This window comes from Corvus kubaryi, unplaced genomic scaffold (genome assembly GCF_017639235.1).
Source record: "Corvus kubaryi isolate FWS band 111438036 unplaced genomic scaffold, C.kubaryi_AGA036_p1.0 65047, whole genome shotgun sequence".
In the NCBI taxonomy this organism is placed as follows: domain Eukaryota; kingdom Metazoa; phylum Chordata; class Aves; order Passeriformes; family Corvidae; genus Corvus; species Corvus kubaryi.
In genome coordinates this window covers 34,614-48,926 of record NW_024581722.1, presented here as the reverse complement: position 1 = coordinate 48,926, position 14,313 = coordinate 34,614, and the positions used below count along the sequence as shown (strand labels likewise).

The 14,313-nt window shown below is 43.8% G+C and overlaps 1 protein-coding gene across 1 annotated transcript in view; it reads right to left on the bottom strand.

Moving 5' to 3' along the window:
* LOC121672923 (DNA repair protein RAD51 homolog 2-like) overlaps positions 1 to 14,313 on the bottom strand; it is a 59,398-nt gene that overhangs the window by 21,152 nt on the left and 23,933 nt on the right. The window lies entirely within an intron of this gene.

Below are 14,313 nucleotides of genomic sequence, written 5' to 3'. Positions count from 1 at the left end.
CAAGCAGAAAGGGATAGAGTCTAATTTTAAGGACACATGATGAAATACTTATCATTTCTTACCCAAATAAATACTCAGTAGTTAATAATTCTGCAGGTCCCTAGAATTTAAAAGATAATGGTAAAATGTTTCCTTTCTGGAACAGATTCCACAGAAAAGTTTCTTCCTCAAAGCCAAGACAGCCTTTTGTGAGCATTTTCAGATAATAGTTTGCATTCTGGAACATTTCAGATGATTCACGTAATTACCAACACAGCATCAGCTCACTGATACTGACTACAATCCTCAGGTTTATTACTATTTTCCAACTATCAATTCTTGCCTTAAAATTAGCAGTGTTCCCCTACTCCTGTGAAAATATTTCCCCAAAAGCGCCTACTCCAGGAGAATACAGCAACAATTCTGACTCACAAGGGTAATCCAGATATTCAAAGCAATTCTCCACCTTATGCTTGCTGACTAGTGTCTAATTAGCCTAATATATTCTTATTCCTTGGGGTTATCTGCTTGATGCCTACCACATTCTTTAATAGAAAGAAATTACCCATGAGCTCTGGAGACTGGAAAACAGTTATAGAACAGCCCATGCTTTCCTGGGATTAAGGTCCCAAGAGGTTACTCAATAACAGTACACAAAGGACCCTCCAATAAAGTATTCTGTCTGTGTCTATCTCCCCAGAGGAACTGGAGATTTACTTCCAATCCTTTGAGGTTTCCCCATCTCAAAAAAAGAAATTCAAAAGATCTCACAAGGAGGCCTGCACCCTGGTTAAAAACACTTTATTTTCCATGCCGTCCATACCAGCACAGCTTTAGCAAAGCTACTTCAACTCGAGATTTTGCCAGATGCATCTGCTTCAGGGATGGGGTGGGGGGAAAGGAGACCACCTTTCTGTTGTTTCTAGAAGCTGCTCAGCACTGTTGCCATCAACTATAATAAACAAATCAAGAACAACAGACCTGTGAAACAGTAACCCATCTTTTCATTTTGACTTATTCTTCCCCCCACCCCCCAGTCCTCTGAATCGTCTGTGGACCGGATAAATGCTTCTCCCCAGGCAATTAACCTTTTTCCTCCTGCTCAGGAAGGATTAAACCCAATTTTAATGAATCCTCCTCAGGTGTTAGTGAAGACCTGTCTGACCACACACCTTTACACCCAGGAAAAAGACTTTTTTTTTCCTCAGGAAGACAGAAGGCATTTCTCTGTTTTCTGCCTCTTCATACATGCTGCTATGAACCCAGAATTATCCATAACCCCCAAAACTATTTCAGAAATATTCAGCAGCAATATAGAGTTTTTTGAAAGGGAGTGTCTGTACCTCCTACCCTTTTCACAAAAAAGCAGACTAGCCACACTCACTGCTATTGCAGGCAGAAGGACAGCCCCACCTGCACGTTACAGCTTTGAAAAACTCATCTGCGTTTGCTTTCTACCCAAACTACAACAAACAAATTGAGAGACTTCGGGGATTATTCCACTTTTAGCCTGTACTCATCTAAGAAGATTACCCTCCAAGATCAGCTTCCTACTTCATTTAGCTTTTTCTGGTTAAAGGGACAGGAGGATTCATTCAAGTCTTTGGACTTTTTATATTTCCCTGTTAAGTTTCTGGTAGATGAGAAGGGCATGAACTGATATAGCAGCAGCATAAGTCTTTGTGAAGTTGTTGTTACCAGAACATATCTTTACCTGTACATGCTAAACCACATTTACCTCACATAAAACAAACCTGACATGCTCCTGCCTTTAACCTGTGGCTTACCAGATCCACTTTTTTACTGCCTTGTCTTGACCTTCTGTTTACTGAAGTTGCTGTGGTTGTCCCAGTAGCAGTCTGCAATCACCAGACCTTGCCACTCTCAACACAGAATTTCCTCCAGCTTTCCCTGAGATGCTGAGATAGACAAAGAAGTGACAAATATCACGGGAGTGGGCTTTCACAGCATCCAGCCTCTATTGAGAAGCTGCAATTAGACTAGAAAAATCCAAGTACCTCACAGTGACCAGTAGTGAAAGTGCACTGTGTATCCCTTGTCATCACACTCAGACACCATGAAATTAGCACTGATGGTGCCTGGTTTTAGCAATTAGGGTAAAACGTCTGTTGCTTTCAGCTACAGCCCTCGCTCCATCTGTAGAATTCTTCAGTGGAGAAAAGAGACAACAGGAACCAGTGGACTTGACTGAGAGATGAGCTTTTTTGCTCAGACAACACCAGCAGAGAAGAGTAGATCTCAGACACTCATCCCTGTGCAGTTGCCAGAAATGGGAGAAAAGAGTCTTCACTTTGTGATGATACAGATTGATTGCTCTGATAATCCTGCAGCTGATCTCAGCCCAGTAGCTCTTATTTCAAACAACACACACACCAGAAAGCAAACAAAGCCTGGAACATTTCATTCCTTTAATCGTTTGGTCTGGGGCCTTTGGCTGTTGCATGCATTTCATTCTACTTATTTTTAAAGCAATGAATGAGATCCCTATGGCTGGAACTACAAAGGAAACTACTCCAGACATCGTCACCATTCTCCTAGAAGATGTTGCTGAAGGGTTTCCAAAGGTGGCCGAGTGGCCTGGAAGACAGAACACTCCACCAAACCTGGGCAGAGAAAGCAGAAGAATGTCTCCACTGCCACAGTAGTTGTGCTTTATAGTTTTCTGCTTGCCTGTGAAAGAATGAGACATCTTCATGCCCTGCAATTGGATATTACTCATGCTCACACACACCTACAAGGAACTCAGCAGTCTCAAACAAGATCAAAACAGAGGCCCAGTGTCCTGTGTCTTAGCAGTGTTGGAGAACAGATGGAAGAGATCTCTTAGTGGATAATTATAGAAGATTTAACCACAGAGGAAAGAAGAGCTCAGGTTAATTCTGTGGTGACTATTTTTTTACCTTGAAGCATGGTACTTCTTATCCATTTTACTGGGATGAGCAACTCAATTACTATAGAGACTATCCAGGCAAGCATGTTTGTCACTCAGTGTTTGGGCATGATCTATAGCTATGATCACATTATCCTCACCCTATATTGACTACCCATGACAAATTGATTTTACAGAGCCACAGCTATTTTTTAAATAAATCATTACAGCAAATTGCATTAAATTAACTATGCAGCAAATTAGGCCTATACTCAATTGAAGTAAAATAGGACATTTGTACAGCAAGAAGCTGAATGCATGATTAGCTGTTTTGCTGAGCTGGGGTCCTATTAATTGTCTAATAACTGAACTTTTGTTTCAGTGGTCTTTAGGATATAGGCTTGTAAATCTGCATGAAGCATCAGAGTCCAATCCAGTTCAGTAACTGAAGGAATATTTTCCCAGACCTCAGTTTTCACAGCAAAGAGGGAAAGGGAATTAAATGAGAACACTCTCAGCCTTGCAAAATAAAGTGCACCATAAGGAAAGGTGCCACTGAGCTGACAGAAGATAGAGACATCCTGCATTCATCAATGACTTTCATCAGCTGTGCTGTCACGGCATCAGCAGGGACAGGTGTATCCTGGGCTGTGTGACTCAACAGCCGTATGGTACCAAAAGTTTGATTCAACTGGATCTCATTCAGCTTCCACTGGGAGCTGTGTGCTTCCCTGACCTCGCAGTGGGGACTCACCAAGTCACATACAAAGGCCAAATGATTTTTTAAAGCCTCTGATTTGAGCTGGCTTCATTTTAAGGCTTCCAGCTTGAAATACTTTCATCCCCAGGGGTGCACAGCTGACATACTTCTTACTGGAGCCATCTGAAGAGAATCAGGAGAGAGATGTCCCAGACTGATAAAACTTGAGTCACTCTAAATCTATGGTCACTTTTCAAATATCTAGGCTTGAATGTTAAGATTGGGAATATAGACAAGTCATCACAGCTGGGGAAGGGACAGATGAGCAAGATGACTTGTTTGTCTTAACTCTCAGTGTTATGTTTAAAATATATAGTATTTAAATATATCACCCAACTTTCTTCTTACATTGGTGAGGATTCAGAATAAGGTCAGTGAAGTGAATCAAGTTACAGTAAATCAGACTAAGAACAGAAGCAGGGGTTTGGGTATTAAAAACACAGACCATAAACACACAATTTTGATTGTTTCTTTCTTTCTGCCTTTAATCTGACAGGGACAGAAAGAAGCTGGGAGGATGAATGAATGTCAGATGTGAAGAAAATCTTTGAGCTTTCAATTTCTTATTATAAACCAGGACTAGAATAGTAAAAAGCAGCAGAGGTCAGAAATGAGATACACTGAAAAAAAAGCAGCATTCACCCTCTTATTCCAGGGATAATGGTTTCAATCTGCTGTGTATGAAAAGAGACACTAGGAGAGAAAATCCAGAAAGAGCAGAATGTTTTACAGGGCAAGGGAGGGATACTGTTAATTGTCCTAGACCTATGTAGGGTTCACTCTGAGGTTTCACAGCTGTAATTCTGCCATCCTACACCACAGTCTTTTACCTAAACCACAGAGCGAGTGCCCATGCCCTGCATTGCTGTCTGGGAAGAATCAGAAGATGAAGAACAATTCTGGAGCCATCCAGAAGCCAAGGCTTCTGTCTCCATCTCAGCATACCCGAGAAGGGCAGATGTTTGGTTTCTGTTGGATTAAGCTTTTGGCTGGAGATTAAGCTTTGTTCTGGGTTAGCTGCTGATCCTAACTGGATAGCTTGCCTTCCTATCTGCCAAAAATGCCAAGAGTAACACACTGGATCCTTTATGCAATCTGTCAACAATTGAAATCAACACATAATATCAAAACGATGTATTTTAAATGAAATGGAAAAAAAAAATAGGTTGGTATGTGTCATCGGTTAGCAAGCACAGTCCCAGAAGGGATGTCCTTGCTAAGGGGTGCTTACAGTTTCCTCTGGGACCTGACAGAACCTATCAGCTGGCCAGTTTGAATATGGACAATTCTTTAAGCCACTTAAAGTTGTGACCACCTCTGTGATCCACATTTAAGAATAGGCAAACTCCCCCCCAAGCTCTCTCTCGTTTCCGGTGCTGGGACAGGTGGCTGCGGGCCCCGTGTGGGGGCCAGAGGGCCACGGCCATCCTGAAGCCATGGACCTGTTCCAGCCGTGGAACCCCCCCCCACTGCCTTGCCGTGGGCAGCCGGAGCGGCTCGGCTCTCCCCCCTCTCCACTGCGATAAGGAAAATTCAACATTCCAGCTGCAAAGCTGCAAGGCCGAGGTGAGATTAACCCTTTTATTGCTGTGAAGAGCTGAAAACCTGAGGGAAGAGAGAGAGGAGATGCTTAAAGCTGAAATTCTGCTGTGAATATCAAAGTATCCCGTTGTCATTTCATGAAGATATGGGGGGTGGAGTGTTCAGCTCGTGAGCAAAAGCACCTGCACTGAGATAGGCAGATGCTGACGCAGCTGTAATTTCATGAGAAGTTTGGACAGGGAGAGATGGACCAGATGAGGACTTTTGCTCCAAACGGGAAAGGAGAAAACCTCAGTCCCTAGAGATGGACCAGATGAGGACTTCTGCTCCAAATGGGAAAGGAGAAAACCTCAGTCCCTAGAGATGCTCCCAGAGATAGTCCTAACGATGAAGATGAGGAAGACCCTTTGCTCCCAGGGAAGGAGAAGGGCCTCTGTTTTTGTTTCTGAACGGTTCAACCTTAAAATTGTACCCCAAAAAACTTCAAGAGTGGACCCTCGAAAGCAGTTGCGGGAAAAGCTGCAAGTCGGGGGAAGGGACTCACATGCAGGCAGAGAGACTCCTCTTCCTAAATGGACTGAACAATATTTGGAAGTGGGCGGCTGTCTCGTTGTGATAATGTTTTCATAGCACGAGCAAGAAGAGACTTCTCTTTCTAAATGGACTGAACAAGGTTATTGTGGAAATGGTAAACAGACTGAACATCTCAAGGGTTGTCTTTTTACATTGTCAGTGGGAGAAGGGAGGAAGGTGGGGGAAGGAGGAGAGTTCTGAAGGTGGTATAATTTTTTTTTCCCTCTTTTAGGTCTGTTAATAAACTTCTTTATATTCTTTCAAGTTTGGTGCCTGCTTTGCATTTCTCGTAATTCTTATCTCACAGAAGATAAACAGTAATGAGTATTTTGAGCCAAACCACTACAGTATGGACAGGAATTCTCAGAGTCTTTCCTCCCTGCTGCTAACTTCCTCTGCTTACGAGTGCCTCCATTCCTCCTTCTGCCTGTTCAAAACCTGGAGAAAAAAGGAAATCTGACACCACTTCAGCCACGGAAGTGTGGATATTGAAGGAATCCAAGAAGAGCAAGACCTCCTTCTTATACACCAGATGGGACGACTGATGACTTAGTAAAATGAAATTTATTATCTACATTCCACCTCGGGAACACTTCCTGACATTTACCATTTCTGACACCATTAACCTCTGTACATGAGGGTGGGGGGAACATAGTGGGGTAGTTCATGTTTTTAAGCCAGCAGCACTACAAAGCCACACTGATACCCCATATGGCTCTGCAGGTTTTGGAGGGCACTTGTTAAAACCAGCTTCCTTCTCTTGTGCAGATTTCAGCACTTGAGGTAAATCCTGGTTTCCTTGGTTGGTGTTCTTTCCTTACCAAAACATGGACATTTGAAGCAGCTTTGTCTGAGGCAGTAATAAGTGAGGTCCATGTTCCCTTTGGTTCTCATCCAGTGTTACTGATTTCACCATTCAGTGAGCATAAAACATTCCCTTTATGATTTAGTAGCATTTTACACAGAGCCTGCAAGCTATGAGCGAGAGCCTGCAAGCATGAGACACAGAATAACAAATTATTCCAGACTAAGGCCACTACCTTCTCCTTCTTTTCAGGAACCAGTTGTAGGAAGGTCCATGTCTGTGCTGGTGCATGCTTTTGTCTTGCAAGCAACTGGGCTGCACAGGCACTCCTTGTTGCAATAGTCTGGTTTCAGCACCTGCCAGAACCTGGGTGAGTACCACCTGCCTGTGCTGGGCTAGGCTGGTCCCAGAGGCCACTGAGTACTCTGGCTGTGAGCTGGCACCCTGGAGTGCCTGTATCTGCATTTGAGTTGTACTGATACTTACAGATAGTTCAGGACTGGATTTTAGAGGGGCTGATGTCAAGGTTTGGATTGCTAAATCTCATGGCAATTCCTATTCCAGCAGGGCTTGCTCAGTCTTAATCCTTCAATATACAAAGAAGATAACAATCACGCAGGATTGAGAGTAGGAGGAGGGAGCTTCTTTGTAAAACCTCATTAAAACATCTCTGTCTTGTCAGTGTGTACAGTGAGAACCCCAAGAGCGCTTTCATTGCATCTTTGCATATAATTGTCTCCGTTGCATGGTCTTATGAGCTGACCAGCTAATGATTTTCTTGGCCAAGATATCTGCATTTCAAAAACACCATACAGTGACAAAGTGCCCATTTCTGCCCGCCTTTACAAAAGCAGAGAGTTTTCCCACACACAAATAGCCTTTTAACAGTTCAATGAGTAACCACTGCTCCTCTGCTCAGGCTCAGCCCCAATACTTGGGCTGCAAGGTGATGCAGCAATGGGGATATTTGATCAATGCTATTGTTATAATAAAAGCTATCCCTGACAGAGCTGTAGGTAAAATCTCTTGGGAGCAGCATTTCCTGCTGACTCCATATAGAGGGCTTGGCAGAATGCCCTGTGCTTTACAGATATTTTTTGCTGGTAACAGAAAAATCCTCCTGCAGGGCTGTAGGGCCAGCCCTCTAAAGCCCTTGACCCTGAATGTGTAATCTCCCTGGAGACCCAATGCACATGAAGAAATATAATCTTCTTGAAGCATCTGCTGTCTGTGTTGTGTTAAAATATGACTGGGATGCAACTGTCAAATCTCCAGCTCACTCATTGCAGAATCCTTTACAGGGCAATAAAAAACCCAATCTCTCTCTATTGCTTTAAGGAGGGTTGTTTTATCGTGGCTGCAGCCTGAGAGGTATCTGTATCCAACAGACATTTCACATGCTTTTGTGTCCTTGGAAGGCAACAGCACACAACAGATGGGAAACGGAGCCATTTCGCGAGGTCGCGGTCATGGCATCACATGCAAATCCTTTGCCCACCGGGACCTCACGGCACATGAGCTGTGCTGGGGAAGCCAGGAGGAGTTTTCCTGCTTGCACAGTGACAATTGGCAAGGAGGCCTGGGAGGACAGCCTTGGCAAATAGATCAGTCTGACAGATCAGCGTTCCCACTGGGCGTGAAAGGGAAGGAGAGACATTTCTTTTCATAGAAGACACAAGAGAAAAGGGGCATCTCCTGTTTTTTAAATTTCTTTATATATTTTTCTGAGCCAGTTGAGGACTTGGTCTCTGCTCTGAATACATAGGTGTAGGAAGCAGAAAAGAGTGCTTTAAATGCAGAACTAGCAAGGAAAGAACAATCAAGGTGGCTTGCCAATGATACTCAGATCTGCTCATTTCAGTTTTCTGTATTTTTTTTCAACACTGTAAACTCATCTCCTTGACGTCTGCCCTGCCCTTGTTCTCGGTCTCAGTCTTCCCCTCCCCCACTTCTCCCTTTAATGCTGATGTCCTCATTTCCCCTTTTGTGCATCTGACCCTTTCACTATGCAGGGATTAGTATCTCACTCATAAATATGTGAAATAGATACGCAGATGATTTAATTTGCTGAGTTTTGTAGGGCTAGTGAGACAGACTGGCATGGGGAGAAGGGTATGTTCTAGCAGGTCAGCTGGGTACAGGATGAGTAATGTGAAACACCAGCACCAGTCCAGGAGGGAGACCTCAGGGGGCAGGGACAAGGTAGTAAAACATAAAGGCCAGGCAAATATGGAAGAGCAGAAGACAAGGTCAAAGATGTCTCTGCCTTTCCCATTTTTTATGATAATATCTCCCATTATTTATCTTCCAGGGAGAAAGGACAAAAGGGGGGTACATGAGAAGAAAAAGGGGACCAGAAATCCACCCTGGCTGCTGGTGGTTCAAGTTGTTGGTAGCTCATTCAGGAAGAGATGCCAGAGGAGCCAAGAAAAATGCTGGTCTAGTGAGATGGTGGCAAGCTAGGAGGGAGGCAGAGATCTGGAACATGGGAAGATGGCAGTAAAAGCTGCATAACTGGGTGGGGGTGCTGGGGACTGGGGACACAGCTGATCTGAACAGGGATTCCTGAGGAAGGAGAGACAACAGAGTGGCCATAAGGAGGTGACAACAAAGAGCTGGAGGTAACAATGCTGTGAAGCCCCAGCCAAGAAAAAATTGTCAGGTAGCAAGGATTAAGTCCTCGGATCCAAAACAGGAAATAGAGATGAACACTAAAGCCCTAACGGGCAATAAAACCTTGCCAGGAGGCAGCTAGTGAGGCAGAGAGGAAGGACAGGATGGGCAATGGAAGATAAAGCAGAGAAATAAGGTTTAATGAACCATACAAGACAGCAGTCAAGGCCAGGTTTACTGCTGGCTTTGCTGGCAGCCATAAGGTTACAGGTAGCCTTGCTGGGATGGTGTAACACCACAAGTTTCATGCTGGGTGCATGCTCAGAGGTCAGTGGCCAGGACAACTGCAGCCTATGCTGTTGTTTGGAGATGTTTGCGCTACTTTCAGCAGTCATGCAGCACAAAGCCCCAGTATAAGCACACTGCTGGGGGCCATGCTGTCCTTACTGTGAGATCAAAGGACAGCTGTGTGTTGTCATCACACTTATCTACTAAAGTAGCATTATCATTACCATGCTAACTGAAATCAGCCTCTGCTGAAGAGCCAGTTCACCATCCAGTGACATTAATAATCTGTTTTGCTAGAGAATGCCAGCATCTGGCTAAGGTGGACACCTGTGTGTCACCTGAAGAGGAGTCACACAGAGGAGGCTCCTAGTGTGCCACAAGCCATGCTCCACTCTGGTGTTGCTGGCATGCTCAAATCATTATCAGGGATTTGCCTTCCTGTGTGGCAGACAAGGCTGGATGGAAAGGGTCAACAGAGGTACCTCCTGGATGTTTTGGTCAAGCTCTTTTATTTGTGGAACAGAGCTGGGATGTTTACTCTTATCCTTGAAAATTTCAAGAAACTTTTTTTAATGCTTACTGTCTCTAATAACATAGCACTTACAGATCCAATTAGGGACATGCTCACATCAATGTGATGACAAAAACACGAGGCCTGGCCTGGAGAATTTGCAATGTGACTGAGATTGGAGACAGCAGACAGATCAGTGGCCAAAAGATGGAGCAGCAGAAGAACAGGACAACTAGGATCAACATTACAGCCTGGGTGGGAGTACTTTTGGTTGATGCCTTAGCTGAGGAAAAGGAGTGGATGGGATGGGTTTGACTCAGCAGAGTACACACTGCTCTCCTTAGCAATAATAGAGTGCATACAGGCTGGAAGCCAAACCCTATCAAAGGAACCAGAATGCCCCCAAGTGATAACTCCCCTTTTTTTAAAGATGAAGCAGGATAGTATGATATGTTTGCCTTGGACTTAATCTGATTTAAACACCATATGTAAAACATATTTGAAAAACCTAGGCCTAGCTTCCTTCTCTGAGCTGACTGCTTAACAATTAGGGACTTTAATACCCTGACACATCTAACTGAGGCCATACCAAAGCACACAGACATGCAGCTTGCAAGGTCAAGAACATTCAACTTAGATCTTAACCTTTCTCATATGTATGTGGACTTTATTTTAGATATTCTCTGGATCTCATCTGCTCAAGAAAGTGGCAGTGAGTGGGCAGCTAAACAGGGGATGGCTGCTGGTAGGAATTACAATGCAGCATGTATGCCACCAGCTATGTTTGTGCATCTAAACATACTCACTATGTGTATACACATTTATGTGGAAGATGAGGTGAAATTATGTACTATTCTACATTCATTGAAACTCAAAGAGATTGACCAGAGAAGCTTTTTGCTGAATTTAGCCTTGAAAATCTATTGTGTTCCACCGTTATGTGGAAGGTAGAGCAAATGCACTGAACAGTAATTGCATACTTATTGCTATACTTCTACCTGAAGGCAAGTGTGTAAAATGTTCTCTGCTTTTCAAAGCACTGAAAACCGCAACTGTTGTAGGCTTCAATGGAAGGTACACTCATCAGCAATCATTTAACACAGCATTTTTGTTCAATTGTCAAAGGAGGGGTTCAGACTAGGGTAGGGGGGCTTGGTTACTTGTCACTGCAGCAGTGGGCTTGGAAGCATGGAAAAGGACAGGATACCCCAAAGGAGCTGCTGGAGAAAGAGGAGCAGTAGGAAGAGCTGTGGTATCAGATGAGTGGTCTGACAACGGAAACAGCATCACAGATAAGCTCTGCAGTAACAGCAACACGAGCTGATAGAGCAGATGGTCACCTCAGTTTAGCCTTTAACATAGCTTGTTGCCCCTAGCAATATTTACCCAAAAGTATTCTACTGATGGAGATGGGATTATGTAGCAGACAGAGGGAATCAGTCCTATTTTATACAAGATACTGGGCTATCGGCTCTGACAGTCCCTTCATGTGCTGGGCAGACAGAGCAACGTGACGATATGCATAACCATTTCTGGGACAGCTTCATATGGTGGAAACCAGGTAGCACTTTCCCAGTTTCCCAACTTTGTTGGAATGTTATTAACTCACTCCACAAATACGGAAACTTGGTTAAGAGGTGAAGTGTTAAACTCCCTTTTCTCTTTCTGAAATGGCCTTTTGGGAACTGTCAGGACATTTTCATTAGCTCCTGGTAAGTGCTATTTGGAGTTAATTCTGACCCACTTCAGTAATTCTTCAGAAGGAAGAATTATTTCATTAGTTTGTGAAAAGCACTTAAAAAATCCTTCAGTGATAAGTGAAAATACTGTTATTCTCATTCCCAAAATACTACGTAAAGAACCACACTGAAATAGCAATATAGAAACATTGCAAAGGTGATTAACTATGATGGAAAGCAAATTCTGCACTAGAAAGTGTCCCATATTTGAAAGGCCAGACATCTGTAAGCATATGCACATCTCAGCTATTTAATAAATGTTGTCTCAAATGCATGTTTATGTATTTTTATTAAGGAGCAAATTACTTGTATTTCCTTCTCTTTCTTCTGCATTATAGCATTAAAGCAGGACAGCATGCCAAACAACAGTATAAACAAACAGCATCACCAGATACTTAAGGGTCTTTAGCTCCTAAATTGACTAAAGCATAAATACAAACTGACGTCAAACATTTGGGATTACGATTTAAAAACTGCTATTTTCTGAGACACTAATGAAGGCCATTCATAGCAGAAAATCCAGTGCCTAGAATAGGAGGAGTGAGCTGCCCAGACTCCAGAGTGAAGAGTCAAGGAAATGATATGCATCTCTTAGAATAAAAAAACTGCCAATTTGCTTTAGACCTGTGAGAAGTGCCAGATACAGAGAATATGAAGAGCTTCTTTCAACCTGTCTAGGTCTTGAAGATTTGGGAATGTCATGACCAGTCCTTACTCTGCCACCATGATCAGCAGTGCTTTTATCACCCCCTCTACTCATCACAGTCCTTGTACGGTGGAAGCCCATCCTGGCTGTGCACTGGAGCTGCACAGCACAGCCCGTGCAATGCAGAGTGCAGTTGTGTGATGCTACTGACCAGCTCCAGAGCTTAAGAAGTCACCTTCCACATTTGGTCTTCAGGGTCTCAATTAAGCAGCTGAAATTTTAAGCAAGTAAGATCTCAAGTAAGATCAGAAGCAGTGATGAAGCTCATTTGGATCTCTGTCTTTCTTCCTCTTAAGCATGGAATTAAGAGTACATTTTATAAGGCAAAATGCATTCCTGAGCAGGCATTTGTACTAATTCAGGTCCTGAAGTGGTATAGCCAAACGGCAGCACACTCTGAAGTGTTTCTATTCTGCTTCTCAGCATGATTAACTCAGCAGGATGGAGCACAGCGCTGCATGGCTTTTAGTACCTATGCTGGCTTAATGAGCAGTAGCTTGCATATCCCAAGGTGACGTATTTTTCCAAAGTTGTAAGCTGGGAATCACCTGGAGAGAAAGAGGACTGGACATTTTAAACGCTCCTTAGAGTTCAGAGTAAGTTCAAGCAATCATACACTTTGGGGCAAGCAAACATTTGCATTTCCACCAGTAGTGAAGATTTCAGTGGGAAAGCACAACTTTGTGTTTGAAGATGCGGTGCCTTTGGACAAACTAACCGGGGCACGCCCAGCCCCTGCCTAGGACTTCTGTCAAAACAGCACCTTTTCCTTTGGCATCTGTGCTAGCTGCCCAGGGGCCAAAAGCAGAGCACATACTGGGGGCACCACCTGCTTCTGTAAATTTCCTCTTGTTCACAAAGCAGGAAACCCAGTGGTCAAACCCTTAATGGAGCAAACCCTTTCCATCCTAGAAGACGTAAGCTACTCCACATGCTACAAAATCACTCTGAGGTCTGTGGAAGCCTTGCTTGTGATGAGCCTGAAGTCCAGAGCCTTACAGCCCTTAAAAATCAAAGTTCCCCTGCCCAAGTGGAGACAGACCTGTGTTAGCATAAAAACTTGAGTGGTGCCAATGCCCCTGAGCAGCTGCAGAGTTTGCTCCATTCTCTGGGACAGAAGGTGGAAGGAAGGGAACGTCCCTTCCCCAGCAGTTGGCTCAGGGCACTCCAGGAGGAGTAAGGGAAGACAGGTTCAAAGGGAGGCCATTTGCCAAACAAGGACAATGCTCATCTGTTCTCACCAGCTCTGTGATGCAAAGTGGTCATTAGGTGCCAAAGCAGCTGGGTGAGGTGACACACATTACTAACAGCTTCTGGTTTGCTAAGGGGCCATATAAGAAGAAAAATTTCTTTCTACAACGGGGGATAGACCACAGAGGGATTTGGCAGCTGCCACTGTGCAGGAAGGAAGGGGAAGAGAGTATTCTCCCCCTCAGATGGTTCAGCTGCAGTTTGCAGGCAGAAGTGGAGGAAAAGAGCTCAGGTCTGCACGCCTCCCCCCGAATACAGGGCATATTTGCATGTATTCAGGGCCTAGGATAAACTAAAATAGAAACACATTTGGTTTCAGTTCACATCGTGGTTGTGGCTCACGTTTTATTTACAGAAAGGGCAGAAGTTTCCATGAGTGAAGAAATCCCCTTTCTTTGCAGGTTTAAGAAAACCAGTCAGCAGCAGAGCAGTGCTACTGAACTCAGGACTTCAGTCACCTGCTTCCTAATTCTCAAAGCAGCTAAAGCCCTGCAAGTGTTTTTTTTACCTTTTATAGTCACAGGACTAGTCAAGCAAAATCTTGATTGGATTATTCTGCTTTAATTACAAAATGCACTCAGACCAAAGGCACAATAGTACCTGGTACATATGTACACATTTCTCTCAATTATAACACCAAAGACCAAAATGCCATC